This window comes from Moschus berezovskii, chromosome 16, assembly GCF_049115385.1.
Source record: "Moschus berezovskii isolate FMDL1 chromosome 16, NW_MosBer_1.0, whole genome shotgun sequence".
Taxonomy (NCBI): Eukaryota; Metazoa; Chordata; class Mammalia; order Artiodactyla; family Moschidae; genus Moschus; species Moschus berezovskii.
In genome coordinates this window covers 11,617,228-11,639,241 of record NC_142475.1, presented here as the reverse complement: position 1 = coordinate 11,639,241, position 22,014 = coordinate 11,617,228, and the positions used below count along the sequence as shown (strand labels likewise).

At 43.9% G+C, this 22,014-nt stretch overlaps 2 long non-coding RNA genes across 3 annotated transcripts in view; both read left to right on the top strand.

Moving 5' to 3' along the window:
* The first annotated feature begins 1,259 nt into the window (after nt 1-1,259).
* The window catches only part of LOC148775212 (uncharacterized), a 70,397-nt gene continuing 49,642 nt past the window's right edge, over nt 1,260-22,014 (top strand). For both annotated transcript variants that reach the window (XR_016039329.1, XR_016039328.1), the window contains exon 1: nt 1,260-1,599. This is a non-coding gene — a long non-coding RNA (uncharacterized LOC148775212). The remainder of the gene's footprint in view (nt 1,600-22,014) is intronic.
* LOC148775213 (uncharacterized) overlaps nt 13,779-22,014 on the top strand; it is a 33,103-nt gene continuing 24,867 nt past the window's right edge. The window contains exon 1 of the long non-coding RNA XR_016039330.1: nt 13,779-20,111. This is a non-coding gene — a long non-coding RNA (uncharacterized LOC148775213). The remainder of the gene's footprint in view (nt 20,112-22,014) is intronic.

Genomic DNA, 22,014 nt, shown 5'->3' with positions numbered 1-22,014 from the left:
AGTCTAATATGATCCCTTATTCCAGACAATCCTCAGAGGGGTTAGCACCGGACTCATGTGGAATATGATCCTCTGTGGGGTCTGAATTAGCATCTTTCTTCAGAACATCAGCTTCCCAAGCCTCTCAACTTTCTGGGCACCTTTAACCCGGGCCTGCTCCCATTTTTTCCCATGTGGAAACTGGGAGCATGTCCTAGAGCTCAGGGAAGGTGGGGGGTTGCTGTCAAGAGAGTCATTCCTTGGCCCTCAAAGATCTTTCCGCTGAGAGAGGCCTGGTGGGTACAGACTCAGGTCACCCTGCCAGTATGTCAGAGCCTGTGAACTCCAACCATGAAGCTGAGAAGAAAGACACAGCTTTTACCTGTGGGAGAGCAGAACTTTTGTAAACTAGAGCAAAAATTACTCAGAAAACAATTTCTCTTGTGCTTGGGGACCTGGTTATTTAAAGGGACATTCCTCACAGTCTTCCCTGTAGCTCACACAGTAAAGAATCTGCTTGCAATGCAGGAGACTGGGTTCGATCCCTGGGTCAGGAAGATCCCCTGGAGAAGGAAATGGCAGTCCACCCCAGTATTCTTGCCTGGAGAATCCCATGGACAGAGGAGCTTGGCGGGCTACAGTCCATGGGATTGCAAAGAGTTGGACACGACTGAGTGACTACTACTTCCTGACAGTGTTAAAGACAAAGAATATTTTTCATAACACAATTACTTCCCATTTTATTGGTTTTCTACTTGTACCTCGAGCATGGTACAGGCCCCTTTCGACATGTCAAAAGGACTGTATGCTACCACAGTCATGTGTCAGCCTTCTGGGCCCTTTGGACAAGGAGGGCGGCATCCTGACATGGTAGATAATTCTAAAGGGGAAGGGACTGTCCTGGAATCCAAGGGTAATAATGCCCACGGCTAGGGCACAAGTCACACTTGGGGCCTCCCCAAGTTATTTGTCTCCCACAGCCCTTGGTGTTTGGGGACAGAAATCAAAGCCCACCCCTACCCCCGACCTTTTTACACATGATCCTCATCCTGGGAGTGTGCGGTGGGACAGGAAGAGGAGTGTAAGTCCGGCTATGGAAACAAGGGCTCCTCTGATGGGGAGAAAGCGTTCTCATTCTTTCCATTGCAACAGCTGGGCTGAGGAGTAAGTCCCGGAGTTGGAAAGCTACCCTGGAAGGGGAGGAGGGCAGGCACCAGGGAGGTGGGAATAAAAATAGCACCTGTGTGCGCGCAGCATTTTAGTTTCTTGAATCAAGCACAGGACTGGGAGGAAACAGAACGTATTTTTAGTAACCGAAGTTAAACTGAGACTTTCTGGCTCTTGGCCGAGAGAAGATCCCAGAGGTGGAATTTCCGGGGGTCTGCTGCGGCCTTGGTTGGCGGCGGACACAAAGAACCGGGGAAAGGTCCCCTGAGGGGCAAGAGGGGAGAGGCCCCTGGGGGGCTCCCTGCCGAGTGAAGGCCTCTGTGGGGGGCTCTCAGACCGCCTTCCTGGGGCCTCTGAAGGGGAGGCCTTCCCTGGAGTAAGCAGGCCGCGCGGCTCGGCGCTGGATCCCTGCCTGGCGTCCCGGTTCCGGCTGAGCCGGAAGTCGGTCCTGAGGTAAGGCTTCCTCGGGGTGTGAGGGCTTCCTCGGGGTGTGAGGGCTTCCTCGGGGTGTGAGGGCTTCCCCGGTTGCTCCGCGTCCTCCCAGCTCAGTATCAGTGACCCTTCATTGGAAGGGCCCGTGTGTTCTCCAGGAAGGCCTTTCAGGAAGTGGAAGCCGAGAAAGAAACAGGCAAGGAGAAGCTCTGTGGGAGGCAAGGTCTGTGAGGGATGGAAGAAAGGAGGGTAAGGGGAGCCCGGGCCGTGAGGAAGGGTGCTGGGTGTTGAAGGAGCCAAGCAGGGCAGGAGGACCTTTAAGAGGAGCCTCAGGCCCGCCGTGCAGCTCTGAGAGCCAGGGGCCAAGCCCATGCCGAACTCGAAGGACAGACTGTTGCCCAAGTTGGGCAGAAGCCTCTGATCTCAGAACCCCTGCTCCGCCAGGCTGCTGACTGGAAATGTGATCCTGAAGGTGGAAGTGGCGATCCTTCAGCTCCTGCCGTGAGGGTCCTCTTGAGGGAACATCTGAGCCTACCCTGCCCCCCACCCCATCCCATGACCGTCATAGTTCAGTTCAGTTTAGTTCAGTCACTCAGTCATGTCTGACTCTTTGCAACCCCATGAATCACAGCACGCCAGGCCTCCCTGTCCATCACCAACTCCCAGAGTTCACTCATAAAACTCATGTCCATCGAGTCAGTCATAGTTAGGTTGCTGTATTGTCCTTTTGCTTATCGGTAGGTCAGATATTTGTTGACCCTTCACCATGGCTAGTAGTAAAGAATCCTCCTGCCCATGTAGGAGACTCAGATTCAGTCTCTGAGTCGGAAAGATCTCCTGGAGCAATGAAATGGAATGAAATCTACTCCAGTATTCTTACCTGGAAAATCCCATAGATGGAGGAGCCTGGGGTCCTACAGTCCATGGGGTCACAAAAAGTCGGGCACGATTTCGAGACTAAAAAAGCTGTAACCACATCATGACCTGATATTGAGCTAGTCACTTGGAACACAAATCACATTAGCTAGTAATTTTACAGCATTTATCATGTGCCCCATACTATTCTAAATGCCTTACAAAATATCGTCATTGAGCCCTTACAACAGTATGAGGGAGATACAATTATTATGTCTGTTGTACAGATCAGAAACTGCAATAGAGAAAGGTGAAGTACGGAACTTGCTCAAGGTCACATACCAGGTAAACAACCCCAGAAGTCTTAACTCTGAAGTCCATGCCCCAAACTACCATATTTTATTTAATCTAAGGAACTAGCTCTTGTGAGATGCATTGTTATTTCAAGTGACACTAAGAAAGAAAAAGAAAATGAAGTCGCTCAGTCATGGCCGACTCTTTGCGACCCCATGGACTGTAGCCTACCAGGGTCCTCTGTCCATGGGATTCTCCAGGCAAGAATACTGGAGTGGGTAGCCATTTGCTTCTCCAGGGGATCTTCCCAACCCAGGGATCGAACCCAGGTCTCCCGAATTGCAGGCAGATGCTTTACCATTTGAGCCACCAGAGAAGAAAGAAAAAAGCACTGCAAATCAACTTTGCCCTGTCATTATTAGTAAGAAGCATCCTCAGCTTCAGAGAGGTTAAAATGTGAAAAAGAAAGAAAGTCTTGAATTGATCGTTGTTACAAAGAGGTATGTCTCTGTTCTAAGGCACAATTGCACAAGGGAGACAACTTAATGATCGTCGTGCAATAAGCTGAGCGTCAGGTCACACCAAGGTGGAGCACACACGTACTGCTTCGGTGGCAGAAAGGGGTGACCTTCACTTCTATATGAGGGTCTGGGAACCCATCGCAGAAGTGGCGCCCAGCTCTGCCTTAGGGTTTCTCCAAATAGAGAAGAGAAGGATAGAACTGGGAAAGCTGGGATATTTTAAGGGCCATGGTTGCTAATACAAATGCTAATATTAATTAGCAGTTGCTAACAAAGTTATGACCAACCTAGATAACATATTAAAAAGCAGAGACATTACTTTGCCAACCAAGGTCCATCTAGTCAAGGCTATGGTTTTTCCCGTGGTCATGTATGGATGTGAGAGTTGGTCTGTGAAGAAAGCTGATCTCGGAAGAATTGATTCTTTTGAACTGTGGTGCTGGAGAAAACTCTTGAGAGTCCCTTGGACTGCAAGGAGATCCAACCAGTCCATTCTAAAGGAGATCAGTCCTGGGTGTTCATTGGAAGGACTGATGCTAAAGCTGAAACTGCAATACTTTGGCCACCTCATGCGACGAGTTGACTCACTGGAAAAGACTCTGATGCTGGGAGGGATTGGGGGCAGGAGGAGAAGGGGACGACAGAGAATGAGATGGCTGGATGGCATCACCGACTCTGTGGACATGAGTTTGAGTGAACTCCGGGAGTTGGTGATGGACAGGGAGGCCTGGCGTGCTGTGACTCATGGGGTCGCAAAGAGTCAGACACAACTGAGCAACTGAACTGAACTGAAGTGACCAATAGCTAATTGTTCAGTCTTCACCACATGTCAGGCACCATGTTTAGGGCTTTCCATGCATAATCCCATTTAATCTTCACAGAAGCCCTTTGAGAAAGCACCCTAATGAGGAAGATTCCGGAGGCTTAGGAAGTGAACAGATTCATCTCGTACAGCACAACTAATAGGTAATGTACCAGGATAAGGATCTCTGGCAGCCCCACTCCCAACTCTCAGATTTTAACTACACTGCAGAGCCCCCTCTAGGAAGCAGGTTAGTCTTGTAACAATGTACTGTACAACTGAAATTTGCTGAGAGAGTAGAATTTCAGTGTTCTCTCTCACACACAAAAGGTAAATATGTGAGGTGACAGCTGTGTTGATTTAACTAGTTCAATGGGAGGAATTCTTTCATAACACGTACATATATCAACTCATCACATTGTATACTTTTAAGTCTCTTGCTATGTTATTTGTCCATTGCTATCTCTCTCAATAAAATGGAAAAAAAAAAAAAAGAATTGGTGATGAGACCTGCTCACCAAGATCACTGTCATCCACTGAGCTCTCCATTTCCTGGTAAAAGCACGTGTGAGGGCTAAGCATTGTCCGACCCAAGGGTAGAAGAGAGACCTTTGATAGACCAAAGGCCTGACTCTGAAGTTGGGCAGAGGATGAGTGATGGGCGTGAGGTTCTGAAAGTGTTGGTGCAAGATTGGGGCCACTCAGTCATTTCAATGAGCAAGTCTTTGCTGAAAGCTCATCTCAGGCAAAGATCTGTGTTGGGCATCCAGAGGACTTTTGAATGAAGTCATGGACTGAGCATCAAATGTTGCATGAATATACAACCTTGAATTCCTCTGCAGGCCTCTCTTATCCAACCCCTACCCTCTCTGACCTCATCTCCTGCCTCCTCCCTCTTACTCACCATGGGTTAGTCACACCGACCATCTGGCACTTCCTTGAGGGGGCAAATTCCTTCCCCTTCTGTTCCTTTACATGTGCCTCTGCCTGGAAGATTCTCCTACCTCTAATGCCCTTTCTTGTGTCCGCTCTTTTCTCTTGCTTTAGGTCTCAGTGTAAATTTGGTCTCTTGGAGGAGGCTGTCCTGCCTGTTATTTTTCCACTTGTTAATTTTCTTCCTAGCACTTTCATAGTGTATATTATGTCCTTTATTAGTTTGCGTCTTTAGGGGCAGAAACCTTGTTTGCTGTTGTGTCCCATCACTGAGCACGGTGCTGGCATGTAGGAGAGGCTCTGTATTTGAATAAGTGAATAGCTTAACTGAGAATCTACGTATGGAGCTGAGATGTACATCGATGGCAGAGAAGAGTTAGCTGCTGAACTTTCAATGAATGGAGAGTTCGATGTGGGCAGAAAATGTCAAGGAGGCCCAAGCACTGAACAGGGTGGGCAGAATCCACAGACTTAGGGATGGCCCTGGAGAAGAACCAGCTTGGAGAGAAAATCCAGTCTGTGGGAGAACACAAAAATAGTTTTCTCTTCCCTACAGGTTTGAAGCACCTTCAGTTTCAGTACCTGCAATCCATCTAGCTTTACTTACCTCATGAGCTCTCCTCCTACTTACTGGAACACGAGCAAAGGCCACGGTGTCCAGGTGTCCAGGCTTCTTTTCCCAGAGTGCTCTGGTGGACTCCCTTGGGGGACCAAACACAACACTGAGATTGAACTCACTTATGGCTTCTCAGCCCAGGAATGAGGATGTTTGGGGGAAAACCAGCATGGATACTGCCTTCCCTCACAAAAAGTGACCCCCGAAGTCCATGGCTCAGAGGATAAAGAATCAGCCTGCAAGGCAGGAGACCTGGGTTCAATCCCTGAGTGGGGAGATGCCCTGGAGAAGGAAATGGCTACCCACTCCAGTATTCTTGCCTGGGAAATTCCATGGACAGAGGAACCTGGTGGGCTACAATCCATGGAATCGCAAGAGTTGGACACGACTGAGTGACTAACACACAAAGTGCAGAGAGGACCTCAAATGGTCATATTTTAGAATCCCTTCAAGGAATATAGACACAGAGATGTAATTCATCAGTTATAGTGTCTCTAGTCAGCTATTCTCCCCCACCCCCCCATTGAGGTCTAATAGAACACATTATTTGATCCACTTGCTTAAGAGTTGTACTTGCACAACTTTGAATTTCATGAATTTCCACACTGTACATTTTGCAGGTTAAGACTTGTTTCCTTTTTATACATGTTCTGCCTTATTCATCTTACATGTCTAGAAGGTGGTCTGTAGAGCATCAAGTCTTACTTTATTTATTCATGTGTTCACTTCCCCTCACCCCACCCCTATCCAGTACACACTCTGCACAACTTGAGGACAGGAGACCAGGTCTTATTATCATTGTAACTCTGCTGCCAGCAAAGAATCTTTAATAAAACAGTTTCTTGGTAAGTGTTGAAATAAACCGAAGCATTTTAAGACCTTCCAGAAGTTCAGTTCTCGTTTTTAGCAAAGTTGCCTCAATTCACCTGAGCCCAAGGTTGTTTGCCCATTAACTGTATAAACTAAAATCTGTGTCCTCCTTGTCAAAGACTATTAAAGGGCAGAAATCTCATTTTAGCTTCAACTGGTCTGTGACTTAATTTGGGAAGCCTTGCCTTACCCATGATTAGACATTATTGAACAAGAATAGAGAAAAATGAAAGTTTAAAATAACTTTCTGCTATAGTGAAATAACAATTTAGAACTCTAAGCAAAACTCTTTGCCACGAACCTCAACCCAAGAATCCAGCTATTTCAGAATTTGTAGGGATTTAATTGCCACATTTCTGCCAAGGACAATACCGTGCAATGGAGCTAGGAATGAAGTCATTTGGGCATGTGTTTTCTGGAACTGTGCCCCAAATAGTTTTCTTCTTGACATATGCCCAGCTCTTTAATACAGCTTGGCATTAGTAATGCTCATAGTTTCTTTATAAAATCATGTTTAAAATATAAAGGAAGCATGGAAAGATGCTCAGAGTAAGGGAAAGGAAAGAAAAATAAGGAGGAAAGCATTCGTTGAGGATGAGGGAACACTCAACAAGAGTGCATCATGAAAACTGCTCTGTCAATGAGAACCTTATCCAAAGAGTCAGCCCAATGATTGACTTGACATTTGCCCCCTGAATTAGGGCACTGAATTTAGCTAAGGATTACCTTTAATTCATTCATCATTCACTTACTCCGTAAAGGACTATTACTTTTTTCATTCCTCAGAAGCAGGCAGAAGCAGTGATAACAACCCTATACCTTTGTCATGCAGTTTCCTTTCTGTCAGTTGTTTCACTCCAATTGTGTCAAGTCTTCAGAAGGAATTTTGGATGTTCCCTGATTCCAGATTCAAGGACTCTTCCACCAAAAGGTTATTGAGTAAATGTTTACAGTAATCTTTGCCCACCTTGGACTGTTCCTATCTTTGGTATTTCACCACAATCAGAGCCTAAGATCATTTGGCAAACATTTTAAGGAAATAAAAGGTATGAAAATCCCTTTATTGAGGTCAGAACTATGGAATTACAGAGAGACTTGGTAGACTCCCCAGCAGCCGAGAACTGTCAGCTAGAGAGTGATGCAGAAATTCATAAACCATATTAAAAGTTTTGGTGCCCTGGAAAAAGCTCTGAAATGTTCCAATCATTAAATTACTCAATTGAAATCACTTTCAGATGAGCAAATGCAGAACAAACCCAAGCTTTTAAACACCATCATATGTTCCAAAAGTAAAATGGAAAGCAATAAAGCAGAGTGGTCTGTTCTTACTCCCACCTGCTTATGCAGGTGATTTCAGATTTAATACAAAGACATCTCCAGTATGTCTGCCCTCAGAGCCAAATATGTGAAAATAATAAGCTTGGACCACTGACTCAAAGGAGTTTAATCTTTAAATGGTTCTGCCAATTAGAGTGGTTGATGTCAGGACACTTAATATGTGGTAGATTTCAGTAATGTTCATTTCAGTGATACACAAACACACAGATAAATAATATCTGTGGAGAGAATAAGGTGGAAACTCTTGGCAGAGTAAGTAACCCTATGAAAGAATAAAAACAGAGCCCCCAAAATAAGACAAAAACTTGCAGACTAAAGTGCTCACAAAAGTCAGAGAAGAAAATCATAAAAAGGAGTAAGTGGTTGACAAGCTCAACTGTAGTGAGGGGCCTTGGACTGATCAGTGTCAAGCAAATTTAATAACAACCTGGTGATCTGGAAGATGATAGTTGCAATTTGCACGCAACATCAATTAAGTAGACATTGCCTCCAACTCCCTGTGCATTCCCTGGTATTATCCCCTTACCAAGAGTGGGGAGGGGATTTAGTGACACAATACTAGTGAACAGACTCTGGAGGAAGTGATGGGTGTCACTTCTGATATTAGGTAAGAGAAAGACTGTGGTTTCTCTCTTGGGCTGCCCTCTCATTCTCTCTCTGAGTTGCTTGCTCTGGGGAAGCCAGCTGCTGCCCTGGAGCTGTCCTAAGGAGACAGTCATGTGACAGAAAGCCTCCTGTTTCTGGGCGATAGCCAGGGTGAGCCCGAGGCCTGCCAGCAGCCATGGGCATCCAAGCGCATTCCTGCAGTCATTTACTGTGTTAGGAATATGTGCTAATAGACATGGATCGCTGTCATTTATCTCAAGTACGACTGTGCTATTAATATTACTGAAAATCACGTTGTAGCCATTCCCTAACCTAACAGCAAAGAGTGATGGCCCTGTGGGCTTAAGGATAAAGGGGGAAGATAGCCTTCCTCAACGACCAAACAAAGAAGACAGATGTCCTCACGCATTCAATTTACTCTTTAGTCTCCTAATTCATGGTTTCACTTACCATTTCAAGGTCTGTTTAGAAAATTCCAATCTGTTTTGACTAGATAGACAAAAATAGATGACTAAGAGCCAAAACAAAATATTTCAGAAACTGTGATCTTTTAAAATAGGATTTGTTTTTAAGTCACTTTCTTTTTTGAAAAAAGATAACAGGAAGGAAAACAGTTTAACAGGACTGATTAACACAGCCATTTGGATGTGGTTATTTTGATTTAGGAAGTTTTTTGGTGTAACTGCTTTGATCCCAGTATTCTGATGAAAATGAAAAATGCTGTTTATTTTTAAAAATTTCCAAGTGATATGCCCAGTAAATTAGTGGATCCTGATCATCCCTCACCCTGGATCACTCTGATCTTAATTTCCAGGTAGTAGTTGATGATGAGTTGAAACTTAGGGGTTGGGTAAGGATGACAATTTCAGAGTACTGCAGAATGATATTTAAAATGTAAAATTTTAGTGGCACAATTTTGGGGGGATATTCAAATAATCTGATTATCAATATGGCCATTTCAAATTGTTAAGTACTTGGAGGTATATTGTTTTTACTAATTATCTCTTTGCTTATGTGACCCTACTCAAAATATATAATATCCACTAATATAACTTATGTAAATGTTTTCCAGATTTAAATGTAGATGGATAGCAGTTACGTGAAATGCTCTCTGGAATGCACTATAATGTAATGGTTAAGAATACAAGATAATATACTCTATAATATAGTATATAATACTATATACTATATTAATACTCTATAATATAATATATAATATTAGTATAAGTCACTCTGTAATATAGTGGTTAAGAATAAAAGATAATATAATCCTATATTATACTAGTAGTATTGTTATCAGAAATACATATGTTTTAAGTTGAATCTGGGAGGGCAATTCCATTGATAACATCATAAGCTGATAAAATATAGATGAGAATTATTAAGATGTCCCTGGTGGTCCAGTGGTTAAGACTCTTTGCTTCCAGTCGGGGAGGGGGGGCATGGTTTTGTTCCCTGGTTGGGGAGCTAAGATCCTACAGGCTCACATGCCATGTGATGGGGCCAGAAAAAAAAAATTATGTAAAGCTGTTAATATTAGGAATTCCCAAACATGGCTGCCTATCAAGAACCATCGAGAAAGATTTCACCTTCCTGTGAAGATTAAGAAGAAAAATTTCACTCTTTCTGTGAAGAGTAAGGAGGTTTGGATTTAACTTCAGACCATAAACAACTAGAAAACAGGGTAAAATAGATGAAACAGTCATTTTCATACATTGGACAATAGGCAGCACATTGATTCTTGAGAGAAGGAAAAGAGATAAGGTGAGCCCTGTGAATCCTGTGAATCCCCAACCTTCTGCCCACAGGCAATTTATGGATCAGTGATATGGCAGGAGGGAATCCAGAGACTTGCTGAGTTAAAGAGATAGAGACAAAGTTTAGGGGAGACTGAGGTGGCTGAACTTGTGGGACAGAGTTCCAGAAAGGAGGGAGTAATACAGAAAAAGAACTTACTTGTGTAGGGATTCCTTTGCATCTTTACTGAGTACTATGCTGTATAAAGTGTGAAATTCCACAAGCCTGGGTACAGAATGACCAGAGTTATAAACTGAATAATTCCCAAAGCTCACACAGGGAGGGAAAAATTTGAAATCTAGTTATTCAGTCTGATGAATCCTTTACATCATCTACAACATTCAGTAGAGGGCCCAGAAGAATTACATCATAGTGATAGGACTCTATTATTTTGGAGTGAATAATACTCTAGACTACCCTAGCTTCCCTGCTGGCTCAGCAGTAAAGAATCTGCCTGCAGTGCAGGAGATGCGATAGACATGGGTTTGATCCATGGGTCAGCAAGATCCCCTGGAGTTGGACACAGCAGAATACACACACACACACAGTTATATTAGAAAAGATGGCCAAAATCAATGGTCTAAAATCTCACCTTAAAAAACAAGGTGAAGAAGAGTAGGTTAAACCCAAAGTAAACAGAAAAAGGAAATAATAAAAAGCCAAAAACAATAAATTAAAAAATGGGGAAAAAAAGTAGCTGAAATCGGTTCATGTAAAAGCTGATTCTTTGAAACGCTCATTGAAACTGATGAACATTTAGCTAGACTGGTCAAAAAGAGAGAGACACACACACAGAGACACAGAGAGAAGACACATTCCCAATATCAGAAATGAAAGAAGAAATATCACTATAGATCCTAAAATGAGGTTATGGACAACTTTATACCAACAAATTTAAAAATTTAGACAAAATGGATAGATTCTTGAAAGATTCAAATTATCAAAACTGACTCAGGAATGAATATCTGATTCTTATGGAGTCAACCTAGCCCTGATTCACTGAATATTATTGAAAACCATTGGTTTTGATCAGATTTTATCTAAATAATATTATCAGTGGATCGAAATTATAGAAGATTTGAGCAGGATTGTTGGTTTTTGTTGTTTTAGTCACTAGATCATGTCCTACTTTTTGCGAGTAGTACTGTAGCCTACCAGGTTCCTCTGTCCATGGGATTTTCCAGGCAGTAATACTGAAGTGAGTTGCCATTTCCTTCTCCAGGGGATCTTCCTGACCATGTTTCCTGAGTCTCTTGCATTGGCAGACAGATTCTTTACCTCTGAGCCAACAAGGAAAGCCAGGATTCAGTTCAGTTCAGTAAAGCCAGGATTCAGTTCAGTTCAGTTCAGTCACTCAGTCGTGTCTGACTCTTTGCAACCTCATGAATTGCAGCACGCCAGGCCTCGCTGTCCATCACCAACTCCCAGAGTCCACTCAAGCTCATGTCCATCGAGTCGGTGATGCCATCTAGCCATCTCATTCTCTGTTGTCCCCTTCTCCTCCTGCCCCAATCCCTCCCAGCATCAGGGTCTTTTCCAGTGAGTCAACTCTTCTCGTGAGATGGCCAAAGTATTGGAGTTTCAGCTTTAGCATCAGTCCTTCCAATGAATACCCAGGACCTGGTGTCCAAATAAAGCCAAAACCATTAAACAATAAAATATGCAACTACAATTGAAGGTTGCACCACCAAACCCATCTCCAAATAGTTTTTCATCGAGTTGCTGAATGATTTGAGTCAATTTTCTAGGAGTTTTACAAACCTAGCCTTCAAGATTTAGATGTGAAGACACCGTGGGTTGGCTTACTTGACAGCTATTCCCAATCCCCTTCTCTCTTGCATATTTTCCAAGCCTTCTTTGCAGCTAGATACAGGTGGCCAAATGCACCAACCTGGCAAGAATTATAAGCAGATATTTGCTAAAGAGTGGGGGAAGCACCTTGATAAAAGGTGGAAAAAGTTCAGCAGCTCTCTTGCAAATGAGAAAATGGCAGGGACAGTAGTCCTAACATCTTTTAGCTGTTGAATTGGTAATGGAGATAATGGGCTTCTTATGGATTTCTTATTATTGGTATGTAAGAAAAAAAAATCCCTATTTATTTGAACAGTAGATATTGAGCTTTCATTTACTAGAACTGAGCAGTCTTAACAGAAGACTTGCTGTTACTGTTTAGTTGCTAAGTTGTGTCCAACTCTTTTGCGACCTGATAGACTGTAGCCCACCAGGCTCCTCTGACCATGGAATTCCCCAGGCAAGAATACTGGAGTGGATTGCCGTTTTCTTCTACCGGGGGATCTTGCTGACACATGGATCAAATCCATGTCTATCGCATCTCCTGCATCAGCAGGCAGATTCTTTACTGCTGGGCCACCAAGGAAGCCCACGAGAAGACTAGGGCATATTTATATACCCCCATAACCGAGGAAACGACAAAGACAAAAAGGGAGCTGTCGTTCAACTCTTCCCTTGATTGGCTGTAAAATCTTAGAACCATTCCTTAGCATCAGTGAGCCTGAGTTTTGACACCAGTAGATTAACAGCAACAATAATAGCTATGTAGTAAAAACAGTGCTGAGGGAAGAAATAAACAAGAGGCTTCAGAATCCCTTTTGGCCACTGGAAAGACACTATGCCAGTACAGGAAGTTTCTACACATCAGAATGGCTAAATCAAGACTGAGATTCTCCATGTGGCATAATGAAACTTCGTTAAGCATCAGTTTTAGCACGAATATGAAGAGTCTTGAGGGTTTTTTAGAAGTACATATGCTAAGAAGGCGTCAGCTCTTAACAGGATCGGGAAGAGTAAATGAAGTACATTCAGTGTTTCCCCAACAGAAGCCTGTGACAATATTTCATATGAAGGAATCTTTGCCTCTATGATTCACTGCAAATCCCATGACCCATGTTTCTTCTTACATGAAAAACCACCAAGGTTCCCCCCAGAATAACTCCCTGTTTAGCAGATATTTGTGGTTAAGGTTCAGAGAAGATTTTTTTCCCATAAATGGCTTGTGCTCTGTCCACTTGGAGGAAAGTAGTTCAGTTCAGTTCAGTCGCTCAGTCGTGTCCGACTCTTTGCGACCCCATGAATCACAGCACGCCAGGCCTCCCTGCCCAACACCAACTCCCGGAGTTCACTCAAACTCATGTCCATCAAGTTGGTGATGCCATCCAGGCATCTCATTCTCTGTCGTCCCCTTCTCCTCCCGCCCCCAATCCCTCCCAGCATCAGATTCTTTTCCAGTGAGTCAACTCGTTGCATGAGGTGGCCAAAGTATTGGAGTTTCAGCTTTAGCATCAGTCCTTCCAATGAACACCCAGGACTGGTCTCCTTTAGAATGGACTGGTTGGATCTCCTTGCAGTCCAAGGGACTCTCAAGAGTCTTCTCCAGCACCACAGTTCAAAAGCATCAATTCTTTGGCGATCAGCTTTCTTCACAGTCCAACTTTCACATCCATACATGACCACTGGAAAAACCATAGCCTTGACTAGACGGACCTTTGTTGGCAAAGTAATGTCTCTGCTTTTTAATATGCTATCTAGGTTGGTCATAACTTTCCTTCTAAGGAGTAAGCGTCTTTTAATTTCATGGCTGCAATCAGCATCCACAGTGATTTTGGAGCCCAAAAAAATAAAGTCTGACACTGTTTCCACTATTTCCCCATCTATTCCCCATGAAGGGATGGGACCAGATGCCATGATCTTTGTTTTCTGAATGTTGAGCTTCAAGCCAACCTTTTCACTCTCCTCTTTCACTTTCATCAAGAGGCTTTTTAGTTCCTCTTCACTTTCTGCCATAAGGGTTGTGTCATCCGCATATCTGAGGTTATTGATATTTCTCCTGGCAATCTTGATTCCAGCTTGTGCTTCTTCCAGCCCAGCGTTCCTCATGATGTACTCTGCATATAAGTTAAATAAGCAGGGTGACAATATACAACCTTGACGTACACCTTTTCCTATTTGGAACCAGTCTGTTGTTCCATGTTGTTCCACTTTTCCATGGCGGAAAGTAGAGCTCACAGAATTTCAAAAGGCTGCTAGTGCCCAAGGAAATCCATGCAAACTACCTGGGCATGTAAGCAAATGGAGCAAGAAAGTCATGCGCAACTTCCAGGTGACAAGGAAGGGCAGTGAGACTGGAATCCACACAATCGCGGTGCCTTACCTTTCTTTCTTATAAATAAAGCATGGAGCTTTATTTGCTCACCAGTCTAATTGCTTTTTGGCTTCCCATGTGGCAAGTGGTAAAGAATCCACCTGCCGACACAAGAGATGCGGGTTCAATCCCTGGGTCTGGAAGATCCCCTGGAGTAGGAAATGGCAACCCACTCAAGTATTCTTGCCTGGAAAATCCCATGGACAGAGGAGCCTGGGGGGCTGCAGTCTCCATGGGGTTGCGAAGAGTCTAACACAATGGAGCATGCACCAACTGGTTTCTTATATAAAAAAGGCTCTGGTATCATCCAACTCTACCACTTACCACCTGGTTGTGTTGACACTGGGGGGAAAAAAACAAGTTGTGTCTCAGTTTTGTCATATGTAAAATAAGGATGATAATACCTCCTCCATAATAATAATGGGCTTCCCTGGTGGCTCAGTGGTAAAGAATCTGCCTGACAATGTATGAGACACAGGTTCAATCCCTACATCTGGAAAATCCCCCAGAGAAAGAAATGACAACCTGCTCCTTTATTCTTGCTTGGGAAATCCCATAGACAGAGGAGCCTGGCTGACTACTGTCCATGGGGTTGCACAAGATTCGGACACTGCTTAGCAACTAAACAACAGTAAGCAACTTTAATAATAATAAATGTATTGAGATTTACTTCATACGGAACACTACTGTAAGCTTATTAAGTATGTTAAACTCCTGCAACCGTCACAACTCCACTCCATGGTGTGGACTCTACTATCATGATTGCATTTTAAGCTGAAAAAAGTTGAAGAAAGGGTAAGAACCTTCCTGAGGTCACATAGCTAGTAAGAGACAGAGATTAGATAGAGGGTGACCATCAGGATTAAATGCAATAATGTATGCATGTAAAGCCCTGCCTGGCACATGGCACATATGTGCCACTATAAATACTAGCTGTTATTTCTAGGTCATGTTTTGCCCGTAATGTCACCTTAGAAACAAGTATAGGAGTCTATTGCACGTTATGAGTAGGGAATGTAACATAAATAAAAGCACTGAACCTTTTTACTGAAATCCAATTTTGTAGGATAGGAACATGCTGGGTAAGGCAGTTCTAATTGTTTTCTAGGGAGTCTTTCCGGAGAAGCAGCCAGCACAAACCAGTCACAGAGACATTGTCAATGGTGAACTAAAGTCAACCTTAGGAGAGAAACAAATGCTGAGTTCTCACAATGGCAGGGGAGTTATAAGAGAATATAAAGGGATAAACCTGTAACAGACATAGTCCCACTCCTTTCTAAAATAATCTAGAGTCACCTAATCCTTCTGTTTTTCTATTTCATAATAAAAGAGTCATTGGCTATCTATCTGCTCCTCAGATAAACCCATTCTATTAATATGAACTCTTAGAACATTTTTTCCATTCCCTGAGATACACTTAATTCTAATCCACTTTTGATTTCATCTTTAGCCAAGCTGATTTTATGCATCTTTACTTGTATTGCCTCCAATTCTGTTTAAAACTATTCACTGAGCTCCTATTTTCTCCAGGATTTTTCCTGCAATCAAAAAGATTTATTCTTTAATGAACTTCCATGGAAATACTTTTAAGGGTTCTTTCTCTTTCTTTTTTACAACTCTCCAACACAACTTTCTGTTCTGACATTTGTTAGAAATGAGAACTTTGTGGACTGTCTTGTGATTTGTGATATTCTCAGAAAGATGATTCTTTCTTTTCCCAGAGGTCTCCCCTGAGGCTAAATAAATATTTCTCCAAAGAACACATACAAATGGCCAAAAAGTACATGAAAAAGATGCTTAACATCATTAATTATTAAAGAAAAGAAAAGAAAAACTACAATGAAGTAGCACTTGACACCAGTCAGAATGGTCACCATCAAAACAATCTATAAACAATAAGTTCTGGAGAGGCAGTGGAGAAAAGGGAATCCTCTTGCACTTTTGGTGGGAATGTAAATTGACATAGTCAGTATGGTGATTCCTTTAAAAAACTGGGAAAAAAGCCATCATATGACCCAACAGTCCTGCTACTGGGCATGCACCCTGAGGAAACCGTAATTAAGAGACGCATGTACCCCAGTGTTCACTGCAGCACTATTTACAACAGCTAGGACATGGAAGCAACCTAGATGTCACACACAGGTAAATAGATAAAGAAGTTGTGGTACATATATACAATGGAATATTACTCAGCCATAAAAAGACCCCATTTGAATCAGTCCTAATGAGGTGGACCAACCTAGAGCCTATTATTGAATTAGTGAATTTGGTCAGATAGAGAAAAACAAATATTATATATTAATGCCTATATGTGGAACCTAGAAAGATGGTACTGATGAACCTATCTGCAGGGCATCGTTGGAGAGGTGGACGGAGAGGGCAGACTTGTGGACACAGTGGGGGAAGGAGAGGATGGGACGAATTGAAAGAAAAGCTTGGAAACATGTATATTACCATGTTTAGAATAGACAGCCAGTGGATGTTTTCTAAAAAAGGTGGTGCAGATACACAACGGAATATCAACCATCCATAAAAAAGAATGAAGTAAGGCCATTTGCAGGAACATAGATGGACCTCGAGATTGTCATACTGAATAAGAGAAAAGCAAACAGCATATGATGTCACTGATATGTAGAATCTAAAAAATGTACAAGTGGACTTATTTACAACACAAAAATAGAGTCACAGAGAAAATAAACTTATGGTTACCAGTGGGGGAAAGAGCTGGGGGAGGGATAAATTGGGAGATTGGCATTGACATACACAGACAACTGCATATAAAAGAGATAACTAATGAAGACCTACTGTTTAGCACAGGGAACTCCACTCAGCACTCAGTAACGGCCTATATGGGAAAAGAATCTGAAAAGAGAGTATATAACTGACTCACTCTGCTGTACACCTGCAGCTAACACAACATTGTAAATCAACAATGCTATACCAATATACCAACTACACGAATAAAAGTTAAAAAGAGACATTCATTCATTCAGTGTTCAGCACCAGTCATTTCCTGCTGCTGCTGCTGCTAAGTCACTTCAGTCGTGTCCGACTCTGTGTGACCCCATAGACGGAAGCCCACCAGGCTCCTCCATCCCTGGGATTCTCCAGGCAAGAACACTGGAGTGGGTTGCCATTTCCTTCTCCAATGTGTGAAAGTGAAAAGTGAAAGTGAAGTCGCTCAGTCGTGTCCGACCCTTAGCGACCCCACGGACTGCAGCCTGCCAGGCTCCTCCATCCATGGGATTTTCTAGGCAATAGTACTGGAGTGGCTTGCCATTGCCTTCTCCGAGTTATTTCCTAGGAGTTGGAAATACAAAGATAAATAAGATGTCGTAACTGTCTTGGACAAGATACTAAAAGTAAAGGAAAAAAGAGTAAAGGCAGAAATCAACATAACATTATAAGTCAATTATACTTCAATAAAATAAATTTTTAAAAGAGTAAAACCAGAGCTGAGATTTAAATACAGAACTCTCTGGCTCCAGCACTTGTGTTCATCTCATTGTGTTAGATACCCATTCATTGACTTACTCAGAGTCAGGTTCTGGGCGAGATGACATGGCCAGGAAGTCACCAGGGTATGCAGCAGCTGAGACTTGACCTCAGATCTTCCGTACCAGCCCAATGTTCCTCCCATGCCACTACAGTCCTTGACTGGGTACTTACCAAAATTGGGCAGATACCATGATAAACACTAGTGGTAAAGAATCTGCCTGCCAAGGCAGGAGAGTTAAGAGGCACAGGTTTGATCCCTGGGTCAGGAAGATCCCCTGGAGAAGGTCATGGCAACCCACTCCAGTATTCTTGCCTGGAGAATCCCATGGACAGACAGAGCCTAGCGGCTACAGTCCATAAGGTTGCAAAGAGTTGGACATGACTGCAGCTAGTTAGCACGCACACATGTAACATGATAAAGACTGAGTGGGGTTGGGGGTGTGGTCTCCCTTGGTTCAAAGGCACCCAACAGAATGTGCAACCCTTTCCAGGTCCACCTTCCCTCCCCACTGCTGCAAACGGACACCCACTTTGCACCTCGCCCTTTGCTTCTACTTTCTTCATGGGCTGTCTGCAAAGCACCAGGGACTTAGTGTTCAGTTCAGTTCAGTTGCTCAGTCATGTCCAACTCTTTGCGACCCCATGAATCACAGCATGCCAGGCCTCCCTGTCCATCACCAACTCCCGGAGTTCACTCAAACTCATGTCCATCGAGTTGGTGATGCCATCCAGCCATCTCATTCTCTGTCGTCCCCTTCTCCTCCCACCCCCAACCTTTCTCAGCATCAGAGTCTTTTCCAGTGAGTCAACTCTTCACATGAGGTGGCCAAAAGGATTGCTTAAATACAGATTAAATCCATTTAATTGAGCAAGTTTGTAAGGTCCATTGAAATGCAGCCATCAATAATGGAATCTCCCAGGTTTGAGGCTGAGGGGATAGCCAGGATGAATGAGATAGTGTATGCCCTCTGTGTGATTTTGGTTTAATTTGAAGGGAGGCTGATGGAGAGCAGGGGTCAGCAAACTTTTTCTGAGAAGAGTGATATAGTAAATATTTTAGGCCCTGTAAGCCATAACATCTCTGTAACAACTACTCAATTCTGCCTCTGCAGCACAAGAACAGCCATAGACAATAGTAAACAAATGGAAATGGCTATGTTCCAATAAAACTTTATTTGTAAAAACAAGCAGTGGGCCAGATTTGGCCCACCAGCCATAATTTGCTGACACATGGTTTAGAGTGAGGTCTCTGCCATGAGACTGCCCATGTTATAACCCACTACCTCCAACTGTGGGGCCTTGGTCAGTTCACTTAATCCCTCCAAGTCTTAGATTTCTTATCTCTAAGCGGGAATGGGGATAAAAGTGCTTCACGGAAATGTTCTAAAATTGAATGAGATATGGCTTACGTGGGACAATGGCCCGCTCCTGGTAAGAACTCAATAAATGTTAATTATTCCCACTAAGCCAAGAGCCCAATCAGAAACCTCTCTCTGGTGAGGACATTACAGATATAGAAGTAGAGAAAGGGGATCGTAAACCATAAAGTGTTGTAAAGGAATTCCCTTAGAAATGAAAGGCTTACACAAGGCCCTTGTGAAGAAGGGTGTGAGGATCAGAGAGATTGCTGAGACTTTTTCTGACAGTCTCTTCCCCCAACACATATGCCTGGCTTGGCTCTGCTCTCATTACATCTTGTGTGAACTTCTGTTAGGGTCATTGATGGTTCCTCTGAGGAAACCAAGAGTTAACACCTGTCCTCACTCCACAGCAAGCCTCTCCTTCTGGGATTCCAGGACCTCGAACAGGGCTGGGCTCAGTGTTACGTGGTTAGTGAATATTGTTTTTGTATACTTTTCAGTGTTTAGGATTCTATATGAGTAAAGAAACAGCTCTGCTATAACAGCTTTGAGCTCTCCAAAGCCAGTGCTGTTTTGAGGGGGTTTTGGAAGGGCCTTCGGATCATGCTGCTAACATCCTCCCTCTTCTCACGGCAGTTTCTAAGCTGGATCTTACCCAGTCTCTGAATGTCTGTTTTCTTTATTTCTAAAAGTCAAGGATGGATCCTGTAACACTTACAGAATGTTCTTGAATAACCAATTGACCCCTGAATATTCAATGAATAATCTTCTTTTACTCATAGGAATGAAAAACAAAAGAAAGTGCCAAAGCTGAACAATCCTAGCATGGCAGTTCTGCAGTGGATAATCACCTTGCCACCAGACAGAGACCCAGATAAACAAAGTGAGTGGAAGCCAGACAGCCAGCTTTCCATCGCACCCCTGGTAGGCATCCTCCAGCACCTTTCTGGCACAGCCTGGAAGGGGGTGCCAAATGAGGACATGGTTGACATCCGCCTCAGTTCTAACAGAAGCAGATCAATGAACCTGGCACCTAGCTCGTTTTTATTTGGATTGCTTTTGAAAGCCCAAGATAGGGAGAGCCAACGGGCTCTGCAACACAATGGCCTAGTGGCCTTGGCCAGAGGCTCTTCTGCTGTCTGCCTCTCTGCTGTGCTGAGTCATTCTCAACCGGGGTGGGAGGGGGGCGGCAGGAAGAAAGGGGCCTCTTTGCAAAGGTGTGGAACTGGCCTAACCATATCCCAGGGCTTTGTGCAAACTAGGCATTGTTACTCACTTCTGTCTGGGCTACAGAATCAGGAATGTAGCAGAAGCGAAGAATGGGGGCCTCACAGAAGAACGAGCCAACGTGTATCGGTGCCTGGGCAAGCTTAGCGCCAGAGGCTGACACACACGCTCACAGGAAATGCCCACAGACGGTCTGAGAGCTTCACACCAGAGCCCTTCTTTACCCTGGATCTCAGGTACGAAGGCTGCTATCCAGTCTTAACCTCCACAAACCTCCAAGAGGTTCTGTCACTGCGTCATGCTCTCCCCGAGACCAGCCAGCACTTGCTGGACTTGCTTTTCTCAAACTCGGCCTTTTCTCTTTCACCTCAGAACCTTTCCAAGTGCTACGCCTTCTCTCTGGAGGTCTCTTCTCCTCCTGACTCTGCTTCCTCCAGCCTTTTATCTTAGTAACTGGGTATTTAGATTTCAGTTCAAGTTTTCCTTTATCTAGCTTCACCTAACCCTGCAGTGTAGGTCTGTATCTCTCTTCAAACCTCTTTCCTCAGCTTGTAATCACATTTATTGGCAATAAGTCAGTAGTTAATGCAGTGAGTGTTTTATCCCCATTGTTAACACAGTTCCTGGCTCTGGAGCTGACCTGTTGGGACTTAAATCTTATCTCCAACACCTACCAGCTGTATAACAAGGGCAAACCACCACATCTGCCTATACCTCAGTTTATGTATCTATAAAATGGGCATTAGAATAGAACTAATGTTTTTGAACTGTGGTGTTGGAGAAGACTCTTGAGAGTCCCTTGGACTGCAAGGAGATCCAACCAGTCCATCCTAAAGGAAATCAGTCCTGAATATTCATTGGAAGGACTGATGCTAAAACTCCAATACTTTGGCCACCTGATGGGAAGAACTGACTCATTGGAAAAGACCCTGATGCTGGGAAAGATTGAAGGCAGGAGGAGAAGGGGACGACAGAGGATGAGATGGTTGGATGGCATCACTGACTCGATGGACTTGAGTTTGGGTAAGCTCTGGGTGATGGACAGGGAAGCCTGGCGTGCTGCAGTCCATGGGGTCGCAAAAAGTCGGATACAACTGAGCGACTGAACTGAACTGACATCATAGAGCTGTTGGGATGATCAGTCACTTGAGCCCCTGAGGGGCTGGCTCTGCCTCCTCTCCTTGGTGTTGACCTGTTTGGACTTCTGCATTCACAGGGATCAATCAGTTCAGTCGCTCAGTCGTGTCCGACTCTTTGCACCTGTGTGCATTCACAGGTCTAGTCTGAACCTAAGCCTTAACCACTCCTGACTTCTTGTTTCCACCAACTGGTTTTGCTGTCAGATTGGCTCATTTCTGCCTGCTCAGTCCATGATTTTTCACTTCAGTCCTGACCCTATTTCCAGCCCCAAAGCGAACACGGACAATCACCAGCCCTGGCTCTCATCCAGGTCGTGATCCCTGCTCTGGAGGAAGGGGCACAGAGGTGACAGCAGGGAGGAACCGGATGGACAGAGCTCTGAGCTGAGCCACCACCAGCAGCAGGCTGGGAGTCCCTGA